Source organism: Myotis daubentonii, chromosome 6 (genome assembly GCF_963259705.1).
Source record: "Myotis daubentonii chromosome 6, mMyoDau2.1, whole genome shotgun sequence".
In the NCBI taxonomy this organism is placed as follows: Eukaryota; Metazoa; Chordata; class Mammalia; order Chiroptera; family Vespertilionidae; genus Myotis; species Myotis daubentonii.
In genome coordinates this window covers 36300877-36322087 of record NC_081845.1, presented here as the reverse complement: position 1 = coordinate 36322087, position 21211 = coordinate 36300877, and positions in this window count along the sequence as shown.

Here is a 21211-nt window from a genome sequence, read left to right as displayed (position 1 = left end):
TCCTATGTACTGCTTATGAGTTATAATTAGCATGGATGTACTGTCATATCATGAGTATTGTCAGTGGCTTTTGTAAATACACATTTGCTTCATAATTACTCCAAGTAACTGAATGCCAGCCACGTACATGGTCACCTTTAATCACTGCACAGCTCTGCCAAAGACTTAATTACAAAGGAAAGGGTGGGATTCTTTCAACCAGCTCTGTAATCCTTTATAAGGTACATTGCATTATGGGATGTTTAAAATTTCAAGCTTATCTCAATTCTTGTTTGTTTCTTTGTATGTTTATTCAGTCTCCCTCCCTCCCTTCCTCTGCCTCCTCCTTTTTCTTCTTCTTCCACTTTTTCCTTTTCTTTCTTCCTGATATCTGTACACCATGCATTGTTCTAGGTTCTAAGAATTGGCAGAAGTGTCAGAAAACAGCTCACTCACAATTTTCAGTCCAAATCCAATTAACCAATACCCTCAATTTGGAACAACTCAAGATGGGCCACATATTACAGAAGGGGAGCTGGCAATCAATCTTGTGAATAAGTTTATTGCTCCAAAAACTTCCATGTAGCACCATCAGCTAGCAACTTCATGTAATCATGTGCAATCACAATTGGAAATTTATTTAAAAAGGAAAAAAATTCTGGCTTCTTTTATCTGAGGATACAATAATGTGTTATGAAATGCTGTGCAAATTATGAAATGCTACAGAAATGTATAAAGTTTTTTGTTGTTATTCATCAACATTGATATGCTCTGATTTTTGCTGTTTCTTCTGACTCTTGATTTGAATTTGTCAAAGATTAATTAGGGGCCAAGGTGTTGGAAAATAGTATATGGGTAAAAATAAATCTGCAGGGACACAATCTGGCCAGGGTGAGAACTGACCTTTTCCCTTTCCTTTCTTTCTCCCTTGGACACTTATAGTATCATCCCCACATGCTTTCCTCAAAGATGCTATTTAAAGGGAAACTATATCTACTTGGCTCAAACCATCCGTGTGAAAAAGACACTGTCAATTCTATACTATTTTGTTTCAATAAGACAAAAAAAAACCCCCCACAAATTATATACATTTAACTTTTATTTTAAATCATCTGCTGAGATTCTAGTCTTCTAGAAACATAATTGTATATCAGATAACAATCCAAGTTAGGAAGATTATAGGTATAATGTAGGGCAGGGCATTACAGAAGAAGAAGGAGAAGAAGAAGAAGAAGAAGAAGAAGAAGAAGAAGAAGAAGAAGAAGAAGAAGAAGAAGAAGAAGAAGAAGGAGAAGAAGAAGGAGAAGGAGAAGGAGAAGGAGAAGGAGAAGGAGAAGGAGAAGGAGAAGGAGAAGGAGAAGGAGAAGGAGAAGGAGAAGAAGAAGAAGAAGAAGAAGAAGAAGAAGAAGAAGAAGAAGGAGAGGAATCTTACTCTTTGAGACAGCATACCTGGAGAGTATTATGCTAAGTGAAATAAATATCACATGATCTCACTTATATGTGGAATATAATGAACAACATAAACTGATGAACAAAATAGATCCAGAGACATTGAAGCATGCAACAAACTGACATATTTCAGAGGGAAGGGTGACAGGGGGAAGAGATTAACCAAAGAATTTATATGCATATATGAATAACCCATGGACACAGACAATAGTGAGAGGAAAGTTTGGGGAGGGGGCAGGAATGGGGTGGAGGAGGTCAATGGTGGGGGTGGGGGAGGGACATTTGTAATACTTTCAACAATAGAGATAAATAAAAAACAAAAAACAATAAAAACATAATAAAATGAATAGAAGACATTTTCTACAATTGTAGATGAAAATTAAATCTTTAGAAACAACTTAAATGACTTTTGGCAAAGTTAAACGCTGGTCAAACCAACTGGAGTTGATAGATAATATATGTGTGTAACTATCTAGCTCTACAGATCAAATGTCTATTACATATTGGTCTCTGACTATTGAACAATAATCTCCTTCAATTATCTATCTGTTTAGCCACTCTAATGATCTACCCATCTACCTTATTTTCTGGCATTCTAAGATTGGTTGATATGTCCTATGTGCTAGGATTAGGATATAGGTTTGGCTGCAAGTGACGGAGACCCAAAATAACAGATAGGAGTTCATTTTTCTTTCATATAAAAGTTCAAGATAGTTAAAGACCTGGCTCCACCAACTTATCAGTGGCTCCTGCTCTTTCTGAGTAGTCCAAGAGGCTTTCCCTCCATGGCTGTATTCCAGTCATGAAGGAGGTGAAGGGTCTGTGGTATCCCTTTAAGGCAGCGGTTCTCAACTGTGGGTAGCGACCCCTTTGGGGGCCGAATGACCCTTTCACAGGGTTCGCCTAAGACCATCCTGCATATCAGATATTTACATTATGATTCATAACAGTAGCAAAATTACAGTTATGAAGTAGCAATGAAAATAATTTTATGATTGGGGGTCACCACAACATGAGGAACTGTATTCAATGGGCCTGAAGGTTGAGAACCACTGCTTCAAGGGCACCACCTGGAAGCTGCATGCATCACTACTGTTCAGATCCATGAGCCTTAACTAGATCATGTTGTCTACAAGTGACCACCTGCTGCAAAGGATCTAAAAATTATTGTCTCTTTTTTGGTCAGCTATGTGTTCAGCTAAATAATCAAGGTTCTATTGCTGTGGAAGGGGAAAATAGATATTAGGGAGAAACTAGTATTTTTGACTAAATATTCTATCAAACACTAGTCCTCTGTCCATCCTGAAGATCTATACACCAGTGGTTCTTAAAGTGTGGTCCCTTAACCAGCAGCATCAGCATCACCTGGAAATTTGATAAAAATTCAAATTCTCATACTCCACCTTCCCAAGGCTCCTGAATCAGAAATTGGGGGTGGATCCCAGCACTCTGGGTTTTAACAAGCCCTTTAGGTGCCTGACAAAGCTGGAGAACCCCTGGTCTAGAGTATGCTTTTCCCAAAAGCCAGAGGGGAGGCTGGCCATTAGAAGAGGATAGGAGTCAAGGAGAGGTGCAGAAACGGTCAGCTTCAGATCCTTTTCTGCTTCAGTCCTAATGAAGGCCCCCCTTGTAAATCCCTCTCACCGAGGCTCCTCTCAGTAACCCAGAGCCAAGGCCATCCCTTATGATGGGAAGATCATGCAAAAAATGGAAACATTTTCCACGGAAAATGTTCCAGAAAATAGAACATTTACCTTCCCCAGCAGCATATTTCACGTTTTTGTGACCCATTTTTATCCTCCATAAAATAAGTGGGGGGTGGAGAGGGAGAGCAAATGACCTTGCCTTTCTCCTCCAGCTCTGCTGTCCATGGTTCCCTGCATTGCTCTCCTGGCTCCCTTGGGTCACAGTTCTGTTCTGTGACCTGAGATGGTGCCGTCTGGGGTGTAGAAACAAGGGCTTCAGAGTCAGGTAGGTTTGGAGCACTTGCTAGCTTAATGACCTTGGGCAAGTTGCTTAATCCTCTGGGTCCTAATTTCCTCTTATTAAACTATTTTGTAACTTACTAGTAAAAGAGATGTGTTTCTGAGTATGAGACACAGAGCAAAGTGCCTGGCATGAAGTAAATGCTAACCAATGGCAGCCATTGCCATGCTGTGTATCATGTACTTAACTGGGGCACATCAATGGAAAAACTGTTTTTTTCCCTCATGTGAGGCATCTTCATCATGTAATTTTTTTCTTTTCTGAGGTCTTACACACTTCAGAAAATAGAGAACAAACTGAAGCATAATTTTCAGGAAATGTAATGCCTTCCTTACATAGAAAAAGATACGGCCATTAGTAAAACTACCTTACATGAACCTCTACAAACCTCTCATAGATACAGTCTCCCTTATGCCTCCTATAAAAGAGAAGAGCAGCTTTATTCCTGTTTTACAGGTAAGTAAACAAAAGCTCAGGATGATTAGATGCTGAAACAAGGTCACCCAGCAAGTCCATGGGGAGCCTAGAGTCAAATACTCATGTCTGAGTTGGATGCCTCCGCAGAAACCAGGGTTTAGTTATACTGTAAAAACCCTGCTCTTTTCTGTTTCTCTCAATAGCCAGTAAACTCCTTGCACCTCCCAGACCTCACGTTATCTTTGGGTCCCCAGCACCAAATGTGGCCCCTGGCAGGGAGTAGATGCTAAACAAATGCTTGTGGAATGACAAAATGAATGGAAGAGACCAAGCTGTTGGACTCCCACCCTCGGGCTCTTTGCGCTCCGCGGAGGACTTCTCTGTGCAAGTGTTTGAATCAGGGCCCAGATCTTCTCCACGGAAAGGCTTCCTCTGCTGCCCTTGGAGACATGGCTCAGCCCGCTCACCGCCAGCCCATCACTTGCCACAGGGAGGGGTAGGTGTGGTTAACAGGTAACTAACTCTCCACTTCTTTCCTCCTTCTCCCTTTCTTTGGGACTCACTGACCCCAGCCCTTCCCTCACGAACCCAGAGTTATGATTGTTGGTGCTCTGAGAGCAGGTGACCCTGAGTGGGCATCCAGCATCTCTTACTAGAATGTCTTTTACCCAAACAGCCCATTATGCTGCTGACGTCCCTGGACACCAAAGCTGGGGGAGGGAAAAAGATGAGTCAATGTAATGGGAGAATTCTGCCTTTCAGACATCACACGCTCCCCCTCCCCCCTTGCTCTCTATCAGGTTCCTCCTCCCCACTGTCAACATTGGCATCTGTCAGCCGGTGGCCAGACACTTGAACAGATTTCGCCAATTAGAGAAGTCACACCTCTTGGTTGGCAGGCACACCACTGGGAGCCATATGGCTTTCAGGCAAAGGGTTTGCCAGGGAGGAACAAGGGGGTACCCCTGAGGGCAACTCCAGTTGCTGGGAGGCCCCCTCTGAAAACATCTCTCAGGTAAAGAGGCAAGATGAGCTGTCTTCTTTCTCAGTTTTAATTTGAAGCTCTTGTTGCTTCACTTCCAATCATCTTGCCCCATTCCCTGAGGGTTGGGGGGATGGGTGGGTGGGGGTGGGGAAGTGGTTTACACTGAATGTGTCTTGGCAGCAGCATAAAAGGCAGTCTGCTGTTTTGTTGTTCTTTATTACTATCCCCACACCAACTTCTTCAGTGAACTCTAAATTTTGCTATTCTACACTGGGTAAATTTAACAATATTTATTATTTAAAAATAATAACTTCTTACAGTTGCAAAGAGTTTTGCAAAGCCCTCTCACCTCCCCAGGGTAGTTCTGAATGAATTAGAAAGTTGTGTTGTTCTCATTTTAGGGATAGAGACACCGAGTTCCAGGAGAATTCAGTAATTGGTCTGCCACACGATGAAGAAGAAAGAATGCTGGACAGAGAATCTGGATCTCATTCCTGGTCATCCACAGGCTGGCTGTATGTCACCCTTTTGGCATCAACTTTCTCATCTGCCATTCAAGGGGGAAAAATAATCCCCGAGGTTTTTTTGGGCTCCAAGAGTCTTTATTTCCATGGTCACTTAGTTTATAAGTGATCTAAATGAGATTAAATCTCATATGGCCATGCCCTGGCACAAAAATTGATCCTTAAGTGAGTTCATTTTCCCCCCTAATTTTAATGACAGAAAATGTTCAAACACACACAAAGTAGAGAGAATCCTATCTAATAATAGACAAACATGGTAATTGACCATATCTTCGCTATGCCTCCCATTGGCTAATTAGTGAGATATGCAAATTAACCACCAACAAAGATGGCGGTTAATTTGCATATGTAGGCGCAAAGTGGTGGAGCAAAGACTGAAGGCAGCTCCAGCCGGAGCAGCGAAGGCTTGAAGGCGGCTCCAGCTGGAGCAAAGGCCTGGGTCCCGGGTGCCAGAGGAAAACCGGTGCCGGCAGCCAGGGGAAGGGAAGGCCTATTGCACGAATCTTTTCGTGCAACAGGCCTCTAGTAGTATAATAAACCCTCATAGCCCAGAAACCAGCTTCAACACTGACCAACATTTTGCCCGTCTTGTTTCTTCTGGCCTTTTAAAAAATCAGCAGTATTTTGTACACCATAGGAAATATAGTCAATAACATTGTAATAACTATGTATGGTGCCAGTTGATTACTGGAAGTATCAGGGGAACACTTTGTAAAGTATATAATTGTCTAACCACTATGTTGTACACCTGACACTAAAACAAAATAATGTTGAATGTAAACTGTAATTTAAAATGTTTTAAAAATTAATTTAAAAAACCCCAGCCCAGACAGCATGGCTCAGTGTTTGAACATCAACTTATGAACCAGGAGGTCATGAATCAATTCCTAGTCAGGGCACATGTCCAAGTTGTGGGCTTGGTCCCCAGTGGGGGGCATGCAGGAGGCAGCTGATCAATGATTCTCTCTCATCATTGATGTTTCTATCTCTCTGTCCCTCTACCTTCTTTTCTGAAATCAATAAAATATATATTTTAAAAAATTAATTTAAAAACCTGCAGTTTTTAAAAAGTAAAGCCCTGATATCTTACTAATTTGCCAATACAAATTTTAGTATGCATGCATCTCTAAATGATAGGAATTAAAAAAAAAACCACGAAAAAACCCACCATGCCATTATCCCACCTAACAAAATTCACTCCTTACTAGTATGTATTCAAATTCACTGACTGTCTCAAAGATGTCGTTTTATAGTTGATTGATTTGGATAGGGATGCAAACAAGGTCCATACATTGTATTTGGTTGTTAAGTCTGTATCATCTCACCTCTAGCTCTTTTTTTCTTCTCATGCTATTGATCTCCAAGTCATTTGTCTTGGAGAATGTCTCATATTCTGGATTTAGCTGATTGCTTCGTGCTGTCCTTTTACTTGTACCTCTGTCCTCTGTATTTCTATAAATCAGTAGGTAGAGATAGAGGCTTGATCAGATCCATGTTCAATTTTTTAACTTATAGCTGGTGCCAAGTACTTTCTATTGCACATTTTGAGGCACATACGGTCAGATAGGCCATTTTTTGGTGATTCTAAGACTAGAATTGATTAGAAGGTTCAGATATTATCAAAGAGACCTCCATTATAAATAGTCATTTTTTATTTGCACTCTTCTTCAGTCTACATGCCAACAGAGCAAAATAGTCTCTTTCATCTTTTTCAGTCTTTTCCTATTTCCCATGGTAGATACTCATTTTCTTCTTCTTCCACCACTAATAATTAAAGAAAAATGAAAAGCAGTATTCTTAAAAACATACACACACACACACACACACACACACACACACAAACACCCCAAAACAAAACATCACACCTTCAAATGTATACCCAGACATTTGATTTGGTGCAAGGACAATCTGATGCTCATTTCAATGTTATTGATACAAATAAATTTCACATTGCTGTTTTGTAAGCCTCTTGGTAGAAATTCTTAAAAGTAATTGAGAATTTATACATAGGTAAAATATGTAAATGAACCTGGAAAAATGATAAATAGCACTCTCAGGAATGCAGCTAAGGATTTTTTCTTTTCAGTTAAGGATTTTTAAAATGTCCTTTTGCTCAGCTGGCCTGCTTCTGCTTTTGTTTCCTCTCCACAACAAGACAGAACACTCCTGGGGGGGCGAGCAGCAGTCTGGAGGCAGGCAGGCCAGCTGGGTAGGGGTTCCTTCTCAAGGAGGGTGGAGGCATTGCTGGTCTCAGCTGAGGTGGAATCAATGAATGGCGCAAAGTGGCGTCTGAGTGGTATTTACCACTTGTGCATTGTCATTATGTTAATTTAGATCAGGGACACTGATAAACATCACAGGGTTCATGCTATCATAAAGAAAGCAGCAGGAACCTGTCAGAGCTACTTTCAGTTCTCTGTAATTACAGTGGGTCTAACACGCATGCCCATATGTTCACTCCCCCTACAGAAAGGCAACATGCTTCTTAAAGAAAGTCTATGACAATAATAGACAGTTGAAGTTGGCTTTTAAAATATAATACTGTCTTTTATGCTGCCCTGCCAGACTGGTTCCCTAGCTGTCGGCCCTTTCTTTACTTCCCTGTTCGTTCTTTTCTTCTTTAGCTTTAAGCCCTGCCCCTGCTCCCTACAACTAGTGTGGGATTTGGTGTGAAGCACAGAAGCTCTGGGAGCCTCGGTTACCTCTTCCTGATACCTACCCGGGAGTCTGCCCATCGTTAGGACTAAGGAGGTGGAGTCCTGTCTTAGAAGGCCTGGTAAACTGGGTAGAACTGTACAGTCCCATGGCGCTGCTCTTGCCTCTTATTCTACCCAAACTTTGGAGTTTAACACCCTTTGGTGGCTCCCCCTTGCTCTTAATGTAGCGCAGACTCCTTCAAGGGGTTCCAAGGCCTGCAGGATCCAGTTTCTCTTCTCTCTCTAACCTTATCTCTTCCCACTCTGGACTCTCTCAATCCAAACCTACAGACTTCCTGAACTTTATTTTGAATACTAGAATGTGCTGTGCTTGCTTATCTTCCTGTCTTTTCACATGCTGTTTCCTTGGCTTAGGTCATTGTCCCTCACCTCCTCCTCTTTGCTTAGCTAATGCAACCTCCAAGTTCATGTTTCGGTATAGAGATTACGTAGTCTAGGAAGGTTTCCCTAATCTGCAAAAATTGTAGGGTACTATCAGATAGCACTCGTCACCCACGTTGAAATTTTTTATTTGTCTCTTCTTCATTAAATTGTGATTGTTTTGAGCACAGGAAACATTGCTAAGACATTTATTTTTTGTGTCTCAATTTCCTACCTCAGTGAAGAGAACACATTTAATACGCAATTTGTGTGTGTGTATGTGTGTGTGTGAATAAAGCAGTAAGTTCCAACTCTACTTTCTTTTTGAAAAATTGATGTCTTCCTTCTCTAACTGGTTTTTCTCATTTTAGAATTGCCACTTCATTGTACACAGTCTTGTTTTCTATAGTATATAGTTTAACACCTCCTTTACTATGGTTTTATTCTTTAATGTGTGTTTGTATCTTGTTAGGGTCCCAGGATAGGTAAAACAGGAACTTTACCCATCTATATATATAAAACCCTAATATGCAAATAGACCAAACAATGGAACAACCGGTAGCTATGACGTGTGATGACCACTAGGGGGCGTATGTGGAACATGGCAGGCCTTATCTGTGGTGGGATGGTGGAGCAGGTGACTGGGGGTGCCATGTCAAGGTTGGGGGGCTAGTCACTGTCATCGGGGTGAGCTTCTGATGGTTACTGAAAATTCTTTGCTCCCAGGTGCCACAGTCCCGCCTGGTGCTTGCACCTGCTGGCGGAGCTGGTCCCAATTGCTGGGTGCCGTCAGTGGGTGCGAGCGGGCCGGCACCGTCAGCATGTAGGGATGAAGGTGGGAGCGGGGCTGCCAGCAGACAGGGGAAGGGAGGGCAGGCAAAAGAGCGGGTGAGGGGAGCGTGACAGGAGGGGGGGGCATCACGGAGGATGGGCCAAGACCCACCCCTGTGCCCACTGCAGCCTTACAGCCCACAGTTCCTTTCAATGTGTACGGATTTGTGCCCTGGGCCTAGTATTGTATAGTTGTCTATTGCTATGTAACATGTTTCCCCCAAATTTAGCAGCTTCAAACAACAAGGATTATCTCACACAGTTTTCATGGGTCAGGAATCCAGGAGCAGCTTAGCTGGGTGCTTCTAGTTCAGAATCTTTCAAGATGTCAGCCAGACTGCCGTCGCCTGAAGGATCTGTTCCCAAGAAGGCTCACTCACTTGGCTGTTGGCTGGAAGCCTCAGGGCCTTACCATGTCCCTGCTCCACACGGGGCTTCTCAGGTTTCCTCACAACATGGCAGCTGGCTTCCTCCCGAGAGAGTGACGCAGCGTGAACACAGGAAGCCACTGTGCCTTATGTGACCTCAAAGTCTCACACCACTACTTTTTTTCTGATTGTTGGAAACGAGTCATTAAGTCTAGCCCGCACTAAAGAGGAAGAGAACTGTGGTCTGAGAATATAGTCTGTATGGTTTCAGTCCTTCGAAAATTCTTGAGACTTCTTTAATGGCCCTTTAGGTGTTCAGTTTTGTAACTGCTCCTCCTATGTGCTTAAAAGACAGCTGTTGGGTTGAGTGTTTTATAGGTGGGTTTCCCAATTGCTTGTTCAAATCTTTTCTAAGCTTACTCATTTTTTTTGTTTGCTTGATCTATTGATTACTAAGAGAATTGTGTTAAAAAGTTCTATCATGACTGTAAATGTACCTTTTTATGCCATGTTATTCTGTCAATTTTTCTTTGTATACTTTAAGATAATACCATTAGGTGTATATTTATAATTATTATATTTTCCAGGTAAATTTAACCTTTTTTTAATACAGTGAGTCTCTTTATAACTAGTTATGGTTTTGACTTAAATTATATGTTGGTGCTGTTAATAGCATAGCTTCCTTTTGATAAGCATTTGCCTGGTATACATTTCTTTCCTTTCCTTTCACCTTTTTTGTATTCCTGTATTTGATGGGGGTCTCTTGTTAGAAGTATATAAGTGGAATTAAAAATATTTGGTTTGACTACATTTTTCTTTTTATGGGAACATTTTGTCTAATACAATTATTAATATATTTGGAGTTATTAGTAATCTTATTTTATACTTTATAGTATCTCATTATTTTCTATGTTTCTTTTTCTCTTCTTTCTTGCCTTCTTTGGAATTGATTTTTTTTCTCTTTCCATATTTTCCTCTATGAATTTGGAAACTGAACACTGTATTTCTTTTTTTTTAAAAATATATATATTTTATTGATTTTTTTACAGAGAGAAAGGGAGAGGGATAGAGAGTTAGAAACATCAATCAGCTGCCTCCTGCACACCCCCTACTCGGATGTGCCCGCAAACAAAGTACATGCCCTTGACCAGAACCGAACCCACGACCCTTCAGTCCGCAGGCCAACACTCTATCAACTGAGCCAAACCGGTTAGGGCTGAACACTGTATTTCTATTATTTTAGCACTTACCCTGGACACTTTCACATGTTTATTTAACTAACCAAATTTTGTGTTCTGCAGTTTCAGTGTTCATTTCTAGGTGCATGTTTCTTTTTATTTATTCTGCTTGGGTTTCATTGAGGTTCTTGAATAAATAGCATATTTTATTAGTTCTGAAGATGCTCAGCCATTATCTCTTCAAATATTGCCCCTGCCCCACAATTCTCAACCTCTCTCTCTCTCTCTCTCTCTCTTTCATTTTCATTCTGATTATGTTAGGTATCCTTACTGTATTTTCCATACTCGGCCTTTTTTTTCTTTTTCTTTTTCTATCTCTTTATATCTCTGAGCTTCATTCTAGATAATTTATTTCACTTCCAGTTTTTTAATTATCTCCTCAACTTTGTCTTTTCTGCTGTTAACCTTATCTATTAAATTTATAACTTCAGCTGTTATATTTTTATTTATAGAAATTATATGTATTCTTTTAAAAATATGCTTGGTTATATTTTAATAGCTAAAATCCTTTAGCTTAAGGATTTTCAGACACCTTGGCAGTGTGAATTGGGGTTAAAAAATGTAGGTGAGAATCAGGTCATAGTATGAATTCTCAAGTGGTATTCCCCCATTTTACTCAGTGTTAAGTTCAAAACAGGTAAGTTTCCTCTCAGTCTGTATAGGAGTATATTTCTGACTTAGCCTGAATGACACTGAAATTATTGCCTACTTCCCAAAGCCTTCCAGTCTATGAAAACTGAAGAACAGGGTGACTGGTTTAACAGAAAAAAGAAAAAACGAGAGAAATGATTAACTTTCGAAACACTTAGAATCAAGAACAATACACCAACTAGTTTAAATTAATAACAAGCATTTATTTAAATTAAGTTAAAGCGATGTAGGACAAAACAGCACAGAAAACAAAACTGCAATGCAATGCAGCAACCTTAGATGGCCAAGAGTGAAATCAGGAAGATGATTATTATTATTTATTTAAGGAAAGCTGCCAGCAGCTATTGCAGCAACCAAGTTTCTCTGAGAAAGAATGTCTGGACAAGGCTAGCTTTAGGTCAAGGGCTCAACAAATGAGAAATCATAAGTAAATGATTCTGACACCTCAGACTTTTTATACTGTGGCTGCCTCCAGGGCAGGGACTATTTCTGTTTGGTTAATTCTGTTTGGAATTGCAAACCTGAGCATGTCATGTGATTTTGGGGGGGTTAAATATTCACAGAGCACAGGGTCCATCATGGTGACTTTTCTGGGTCCCTGCTGCCACTCAGCAGAGGCAGGGGTGGCCAACCTAGCCCTTAGCTGCAGCACCCGTGTGAGGGGCCCAGTTACGGTAGTGGGACCAGGGGTCAGTCAGCAGGCTCTTCACTAGCAATTCTTTTGATTTTAAAATTTTGTTATTTTTAAAAAATAATTTTTATATTTATATATATTTTTTCAATTACAGTTGACAATCAATATTATATTATTTTCAGGTGTGCAGCATAGTGGTTAGACATTTATATAACTTATGAAGTTTTCCTCTTGATAACTCCAGTACCGACCTGAGCCCATATATAATTATTATAATATTATTGACGCTATTCCCTAGGCTGTACTTTACACTCCTGTGACTGTTTTGTAACTGCCAATGTGTATTTTTAATCCCCTCACCTTTTTCACCCAGCCTCCGACCCCTCTCCCATCTGGCAGCCATCGGTCTGTTCCCTGTATCTATGAGTCTGTTTCTGTTTTGTTTGTTTATGTGTATTTCCCATGGTTATAGCAGGCGTTGTTTTCCCAGCCCTGGAAGAAGTGTCCATTGAGCTGATTTCTCCAGCCAATCTTTTCCTTTGTGAACAAGGAACAAGTGACCTGACACCATTGGACCCTGTAAGGGACATTGAAGATAATAAAAAAAAAATAGCTAACACTTTCAAGTGTTCACCATGTTCCAAGCACTGTTGTAAGTGCTTTGCTTGTATGAACTCATTTCATAAGACTCTGAGATATCACCTCATATCTGAATGGTGAAAGATGTCCCAAAGCTAGGTTTATCTAAGGTCTCCCCAAAATGACCTAGAACCAAAACCCTAATGTGCTTTCAGATTTATTACTGCTTCCACTACACATGAATAACATTCCTCAGAGAATAGGTTACGTACTTGGATAATTTTGGCCCATGTGTATACCTCTCTATTTATACACACATAAATATAAATGAATAGCAATTGTAATATATGAAAATCATTGGCAAGATAATTCTTAACATCTGTAAAACTTTTTTAAAAATAGCAAATTCCCTCTCAAATTTACTTGGGAACTTGCTTAAACCAAATAGGAATTACCTTGGTCTTTTCCATTTTATTTAGGCACCTGTGCCATCCACCAGAGGTTTAAGTGAGAGGGTTTCTGGATTCTATTCTTTGCCCTCCTATTGAAACATTTATTTTATTAGACACATACAGCGTTTCTCATGTATTAGTTACTAGACTACCTATATTAACTCTATTAGCTCTTTATAAAATGAACCAAGATGTCCTTTTGGTTTTGATGGGGGAAACAACCCTTCCCTCTCTTCACATTGGTAAGTCTCGTCCTCCTCAATAAACAGCATTGCTTAATGAACTGTGCTTTGTTCTGGACAGCAGCAGGCCCATCAGATCTGCTGGGCTTCCCCTGGACGCAGGCTCCCTGATTTAAGCATCAATCCCTTTTCTCAGCCCTGTATGCTGGAGGCTGGCCAGCATCTTACACTTCTCAGTAGTAATTACTACCTCGCATCTGTGGAGGAGCTGGTGGAGGTCACTTTCAATAGCGATGATGATAATCTCCCCTTCCCCTCTCATCTCCTCGCTCTTCAGTTATTTTGTTTTAAAACAGCATTCACATTGAAAGGAAAGATATGACATTCTGTGTCTAACTCTGCTTACTGGCTGCTACGGCAGGAGGACTGACTCGCCCAAGATGCACACCAAAGTTAACATTCCCAGAGCTTCAGTCCACAGGCCTTTTTGTCATTTAACATAGACTCTTCCATTCGCCAGTGAAGGGGTTTCTATCAAGCAGGTTTAATACCAAATAGGCCTCAGGTGGCGGGAAAGAATGCCTCTTGGTAGACGGTAGAAGGAAATCTCCCCTAATTCTTAGTACGAGACTGGCTCAGATGGATGACGCTTTTCTTCGTACGGTGCCCATCCTGGGAGATGCCTTAGAGATGACTTGAACGAGGTCTTCTGTGAAGGCTAAAGAAACGGATGTCAAAAGGGGCCAAAGGACTTGGTCAAAGAACACAAATTGGCAGCGTGACCGGAAGTGTTGGATAGCCTCCGTTTACCCTCCAGATTCATGTCCACCCTCTTCTACCCTGCCCTCAGCCTAGGAAGCTGGCCCATCTAGGCTGTATCAATACACACCCTCCCTCCTTGGCTGAGGCAGTGTGAGATCATAACTTTCACTTCTATTTCTTCAGCCACATTCCTCACTTGCAAATGCTCCCCTGTTAATCCTCTGACTAAAATCCTTGAGAACAGGCAAGACCCTTGCATTGTGAGGCCTGGAACTGTGTCCATCTTGTTCCTGGTAACTGACACAGCCTTGGCACACAGTATGAATGTATATGAGGGAGTCAGTCTTTGATTTCCAAAGCTTGACACAAAGTAGGACCACAAAATATGTCTATTAAACAAAATAATTGTTTTCTCAATGCATTCAGCTCAATAAATGGAGAGATGTTCAGATACCTCTGATAGCCGTGCAAATTTTGAGGAAATTAAATCTCATTAGCTTCCTCATCTCTACAGAAAAATGAATAATATCCAATCCCGTGTTTTCCTCTTAGGAATAGTGAGAGAATTTAAATGTAATACTTGATGTGAATGGAATGCCTTGAGGTTCTTGGAAGAGAAAGAATCTGTTTTTCAGAAAAGATAGAATCTAGTAAGAATGCTATGTTAGCAAAGGGAATATTGCTTTGTTAAATAGTGTATTTTACATGAAAGTGACCTAGTGTAAGTTAAGGACTCAGTCTAATCTAGTGTTTGGCATAGAGAAAGCACTTAGCAAATGCTTGCTGTTGTCTTTAGTGATTATTTTGCAAAACTCTACTCCAACATTAGGTAATGAGCCCCAGAATCTCTTTGTCATTATATTGTTGAAATGGAGTGTTATGTGCCTATTTGTAGTGTTCTTTGCTCATTGTATCATTGTTATATTAATAAACAATCACTTAAAAATAATTAATGTGGGTAAGGAGGTACATGGGTGGGTGTGGGATTATGGGAATGGAATTTGTTATAGAAGATCCAGCAAGGGGATAGAAAATAAAACAGGTTGCAAAATAGCCCATTTAGGGAACTTGAAAAGTTGTTTGCACTTTGAGGTTCCTGAAATGATATTTTTTTAAAAACACAAAAAATTTCTTTGTTATAACAGCAATATCTGTCTATTACAGAAGAACTAGAAAATATCCTATATGATAAAAGCCTAATATGCTAAATGTCCAACTGTTTGTTTGACCGTTTGACCAGTTGCTATGACATGCACTGACCACCAGGGGGCAGATGCTCTGACTGGTAGATTAGCTTGCTGCTGGGGTCCAGCAAATGGGGACTGGGCGAGACAGGCCAGACATGCTCTGGAGCCCTACTGCGGTCCCTCCCCGGCCTCTAAAATATTTCTTCTAATTAATTTTCTTTCAGTGTGCACGAATCTGTGCACTGGGCCCCTAGTAATATATAAGTTGATGTTTTTTGGGCTCTCAAGTTGGCAAAATAAACCTCAAAGCAAAACAGAATGCCCACCCAGTATTGAAAAAGGCATGTTTAATAACCCTCTGGTCATCTCACAGGATGGGACTAAGCCTGGGTGGGTGGAGCTGTTCTGTCTGTCTTCCCCAAGATGAGATGGTACATGATTTTCTTGCTGGGTGACCAATGGTTGGTCTCTGACAGTAATTGGGGAGGCGAGGATAAGAAAGAATAAGTAGCCGAAACCGGTTTGGCTCAGTGGTTAGAGCGTTGGCCTGCGGACTGAAAGGTCACAGGTTTGATTCCGGTCAAGGGCATGTACCTTGGTTGCGGGCACATCCCCGGTAGGGAGTGTGCAGGAAGCAGCTGATCGATGTTTCTAACTCTCTATCTCTCTCCCTTCCTCTCTGTAAAAAAAAAATCAATAAAATATATTTTAAAAAAGAAAAGAAAGAAGGAATAAGTAGGCAGAGGAAGGGGCAAAGGAATAAATCATTTCAGAAGAATTTGGGAGACAGGAAGGAACACAGGAAGGAACATTTACCTTTGAGATCAGAGAGGTAAATGACGAAGAGAAAGTCATTCCCACAGGTCTTGGAGCCGTGATTCCATTGGCACTTATCCTAATCACTAGGTGCAGTATGACATGCACATGTTTAAAGTGATTAAAAATAATTCATTTGACTTGGTAATTTCAGAGGGCTTGAATCACTTCTGAAGAAGCTGTTTCATTTCTTCAGAAACGATTAGCATTGGGTCTGTTTCCTCCACTATTTCCCAAGGTCTCCAGTTCTTTCCTACTCTCCAGCTCTCCTCGTGACCTCTGCACAAAGTGGCACTTGGCAAATGCTACCAACTGAACATTTTCCCCCAAAATGAGTCCAACAAGGCATATAATTCGACAATGTCTTCTGACTTTGAAAAGTAAGAATGCTACCCTACAAAAGTGGGGCACTCATTTATCACCATGACCACAGAGAAGGCCTCTGTCAAATGTTCCTGAGGGCTTTGCTCCAAGAGCCTTGCTGACTCACCTCAAAGGGAACTGCTATTTGGGCAGCAACTTCCCTTGTGACATTTTCAAGATCAGAAGGATGATTTCCCCCAAATCCTGGTTTTCTTGGGAGTGGCAAACAAGCTTTGGAAATACCCTAATCAATCCAAAGGGTTTCTACTTGGTTCTGGACTGCTCCCTACTGACCCTGCTAATGGGGGTACTGTTACACACCATATCCCTTGGAAGGTCATGTGGGGGAGCGCACAAATGCTCACCTCTTCAGAGGAAAAACAGGTAACTCTCAGAAATGTAATTGTTAACTAAGACAAGTTACAGTTCTGTGTTTTCGGTAGTGTCAACACCACAGATTTTTAACCCAGGTGGGAAACACCAGGACAAAATGTGAACACAAAGCACGCTGCTGCTCCTCTTCGGCGCTTCCCATATTTAGCAAGCGGGTTTGTCTGGCCGCTGTGCAACACGGGGTTCTCCTTTCTTTCACTTCCCTTATTTCCCTCTTCAAAAAGGATGCTCTTGTGATCTTTGCCCTTCTCCCAACCATCTCCCGTTCTCTCAGAGCAGCCGCTGATATCCAGGTGCTGGCCCCTCTTCTAGATGCGCCTGTGCCCTGGTCACAGCTGAGTGATGGGGGTGTACACCTGACCCAAACTGGCCAATCTGAGTTTCTCTCCTGAGAACTTGCAATGGGACCCAGATAGATAGGGACTAAAAGTTATTGGCGCTACGTCCCAGTGTGGCAGGCAGAATTTCTAATCCCCGTCTCCCAAACTGTAATAGGTGAGATGATAACACATCTATACCATATGATTGCTTTGTTATGTGGCAGGGTTGACCTTAAGATAGGGAGAGTATCCGGGTGAGCCTCGGCTAAACATCTGGGCTCTTAAAAGCAGCGGGAGCTGGGGAGATTTGAAACAGGAGAGAGGGGAATTTGACACCCCACTGCTGACTAGACTCAAGAAGGGGCTATATGTGCAGAAACCACAGTGGCCTCTAAGAGCTGACAGCCAGATAGGAAGCAGGGAACTCACTCCTACAACCACAACAACATGGTTTAGCCAACAACCTGATGAGCTTAGAAGTGGACTCTCCCCCAGAGTTTCCAGAGAGCCCAGCCTGGCTCATAACTTGGGTTTGGCCTCAGGAGATCCTGAGCGGAGAGTCCAGTTGAGTCATGCCAGACTTCTGACCTATGAAACTGTGAGCTACGAAGTCTATGTTGCTTTAAGCCGCTATGTTTATGGCAATACATTAATGGCAGCAACAGAAACGAATGCACAGGGAGGCGGCAGTGCATTTGGAGAGGGTGGCAACCTCCTGCAGCCCAGGGCCTCAGCACAAACTCATTCCTTCCCTCCTTCACTTTCTTTACTTGGTTTATGGGCTATGAAAGTATTTTCCAATAAAATTCCCCCTTTCTGCTGAAGTCAGTAAATTTGCTTTTCTGTTGCTTATTACCAAAAAGGCTTAACATCAGGAAGTGCAGACTTGGGTGTCCTGCTGTAATGTGTATCGCAGTGTCAACCTGGTACCTGGAATTGTGGCTCTGTGAAGCTGCATGAGAGAGTAGATGAACTTTGGGAAGTCTCAGAACCTTAAGTGGATTAAGGTTATTGAAAAATATCTACTATTCTTATTGAGAATTTATTCATTTTGAAGACATTATTTAGAGGTGACGACAATATCGAATTTGATCCATAGGTATGCCCACCCATCCATGTAAAGCCAGTTACATTGTTCACTAGTAGAAATACTTTGCAATAGGCCTGTTCATTGGGTGGGGGAACAGGCTCTGAAGCTCTGGTACCTGAAGGCTAGTTTACACTGGGTGAAAAGCTAGGTGAAGCCAGAGCATGGCCTGCTGCTTCAGGCATTGGTGTGGCCAGAGGTTCCCTGAGAGTCCTCCCCACCCCCACCCAGCTCCAGCTGGCTGGCCACAGTGGAGCCCAGACCCCCGCAGGGACCGTGCCAACCTGGCCTCTGGCCAGGCAGAGTGAGGGAGCGGAATGACAGAGACATACATCCAGGTGCAGACAGCTGGCTTGGCAGAGGAGAAGGGGCTGATTGACACAGAGGAAGAGGAGGGGCAGGCCAGGAACACTATCCTGAGCCTGGGAATCTGCCCATGCCTGGACTCCCAGTCTGCAGAGGAGTGTCACCCTCTGCCCTTGAGGGTCAGTCAGAGGGGAGGAAGGCATGGACAGCAAGCTCCCTTTCCACTCTGCTGCTGGAGGCTGGGGCTGGGAGTGAAATAGAAGTAGGGGAGAGAGAACTAGCAGAGGGAAGATGCATCCACTTAAAATGTATCCACAGTGGAGAAGGTGTTCTTGGCTTTGCTTGCTCAGAGTGTACAGTAAGGTTGAGGTCCACAAGATTTCTTTTCAGCTGCTCCTATAAATTTATTATAGTATCATAATCATTTTTCTTTCTAAAATGTCCTTGGTGCAGAAAGCATGACTGCGTTGGTTACAGACAATGAAATACAGTCCCTTCTGGGTGGAGTCAGTGGGAAAAGGAAGAGGATAAGGCCAAGGGCAGGGAGGAGGGACTGTGGAAAGCTGTGTGTAAGCAGGAACAAAGAGTAACTGGGTCTTGGACATTCTTCAGAGAAAACAATTCTAAAAGAAAGAATCCACTTAGAGTTTTGGAGGGGTCTCCTTTGGGCACAAGGACAGAAAACCCGGGCTGCTTATAGAAGGTTGGTGTGGGGCTCTGCTCCCTGTCCGGGCAGGCTCAGCCTGGGACCCTAGGGACAGTCTAGCTGATTTCAAGCTGCCAGCCAAGCCTCATGCATAGTTAGGTGGTTTTGGATAGAAACCCCACAAACTGATCTTACCTGTCTGCCTTTCTACACTTTGGTTTTGGCTTTTCTTTTCCTTCTAACCAGTTTCTTTAGGGTTTAGTATGTTCACTTATTTTTCTTCACAATGGGAAAGGAGTAATAAATTGGCTGGGTTCCTAGCTGAAAGTCAATCTTGGTATGCCATTGATAGGAAAACCTCTTATCTCCCCTGCTCTTTTCCCAAGAGAGCCTATAGATTAGGCATTTTGCTATTTTTCAAATCTTTCCCCAAACTGAAAGTAACTAGATAACCATCGTGTAAGATAAAGGGCATGTTCTCTGATGGATAGGCTAGGGCAGTGGTCGGCAAACTGTGGCCCCTTTAGTGTGGCTCTTTCCACAAAATACCATGTGCGGGCGCTCATGTACAGTGCTATTGAAACTTCGTGGCCACTCTCAAGGAGCCAAAGAGCTGCAGTTTGCCGACCACTGGCTCGCGAAACACATGCAGCTCTTTGGCCCCTTGAGTGTGGCTCTTCCTAAGCCTTAGGAGTACCCTAATTAAGTTAATAACGATGTACCTACCTATATAGTTTAAGTTTAAAAAATTTGGCTCTCAAAAGAAATTTCAGTCGTTGTATTGTTGATATTTGGCTCTGTTGACGAATGAGTTTGCTGACCACTGGGCTAGGAGAATAAAATATTTGGGATTCTCTCCCCCGCCGCGCCCCTCCCCCGCCCCCGCTTCTGTTCATCTGCTTAATAGTGTTTCAACAATTTGCTCCTGTAACATCAGCTCTTTTTACTGTAAAATGAAGAGTTTAATTCTAATCATTTTCTTCACAGTTCCAAAGGAGATTTAATGGAGGTTTATGGACCATAGAAACTAGTTGTTTACTGCATCCCTTCCCCCACTCCCATATCCACATATGCATTTCCTGTAATACTTGATGGAGCCTAAAAATACTCGTTCTGGCTTTCGCCCTAGCATGTTTTGCTCTTTAAGGAAGAAAATGTATTATTCACGGCTGATTTGGGTAGTCTCTTGCTCTAACGTGTCTTTGATCTTTCAGCAGCCCTTCGCTCCACTGATCACAGCCTTCCCTTAACCATGTAAAATTCTCAGTGGGCCCTCTGACACCTAGTTCAACTCGATTTCTCAGTGCGCTCTCAGATGGTGTCTCTGGGGACATGTTCCCCTGACCCACTGAGTCAGCCCTTTCATCAGACTCAGGGCTCTGCCAGGAGCACGGTTCCTCTTGCCTGCTCCAGCAATGACAGCATGTATTTAAGGAGAGGAGATCTCTTAGGATCTAAAACATGGGGATTACAAAATCTGTATTTTGGTGTATAGTATTTTGGCAAGATTTTTAGTTATGAGGGAAACTAGTTTTGAGAATGCTTTACAGATGCGTAAGTAGAAAAGTCAGGGACAGATGAGCTCTGCTCTTTCTTGCTGAAGGAGGGGGCTGAGGTGGGGAAGTGCGAGATCTTATATCCACTGCTACATATGGAAGGGGTCCCATCTCTCTCTGCTGCCCTCCTCTGCTTGAAATATCAGTCGGGGTGTGCTACCCCTGCACATGTGTGGGAGCCAGTGTGAGTGGGGCATCACAACCGCCAGGCGGTGGATGGATAGTGGGGAAGTGGGGAGGGATGAATCTCACCCCAGCACTTGTGCCACGCCTGAGCCCTTGTGGGCACACAATACATATTTATTGAATTAATTTGATTTAGAGACAGAAAACCTGTCCTGACTCTCTTGTTTACTGAGCCCAAGATTCCTAATCTGAGTAGGGGATGGGGAGGGGGTTATTTCTTGCTCTAGCTGCCTCATG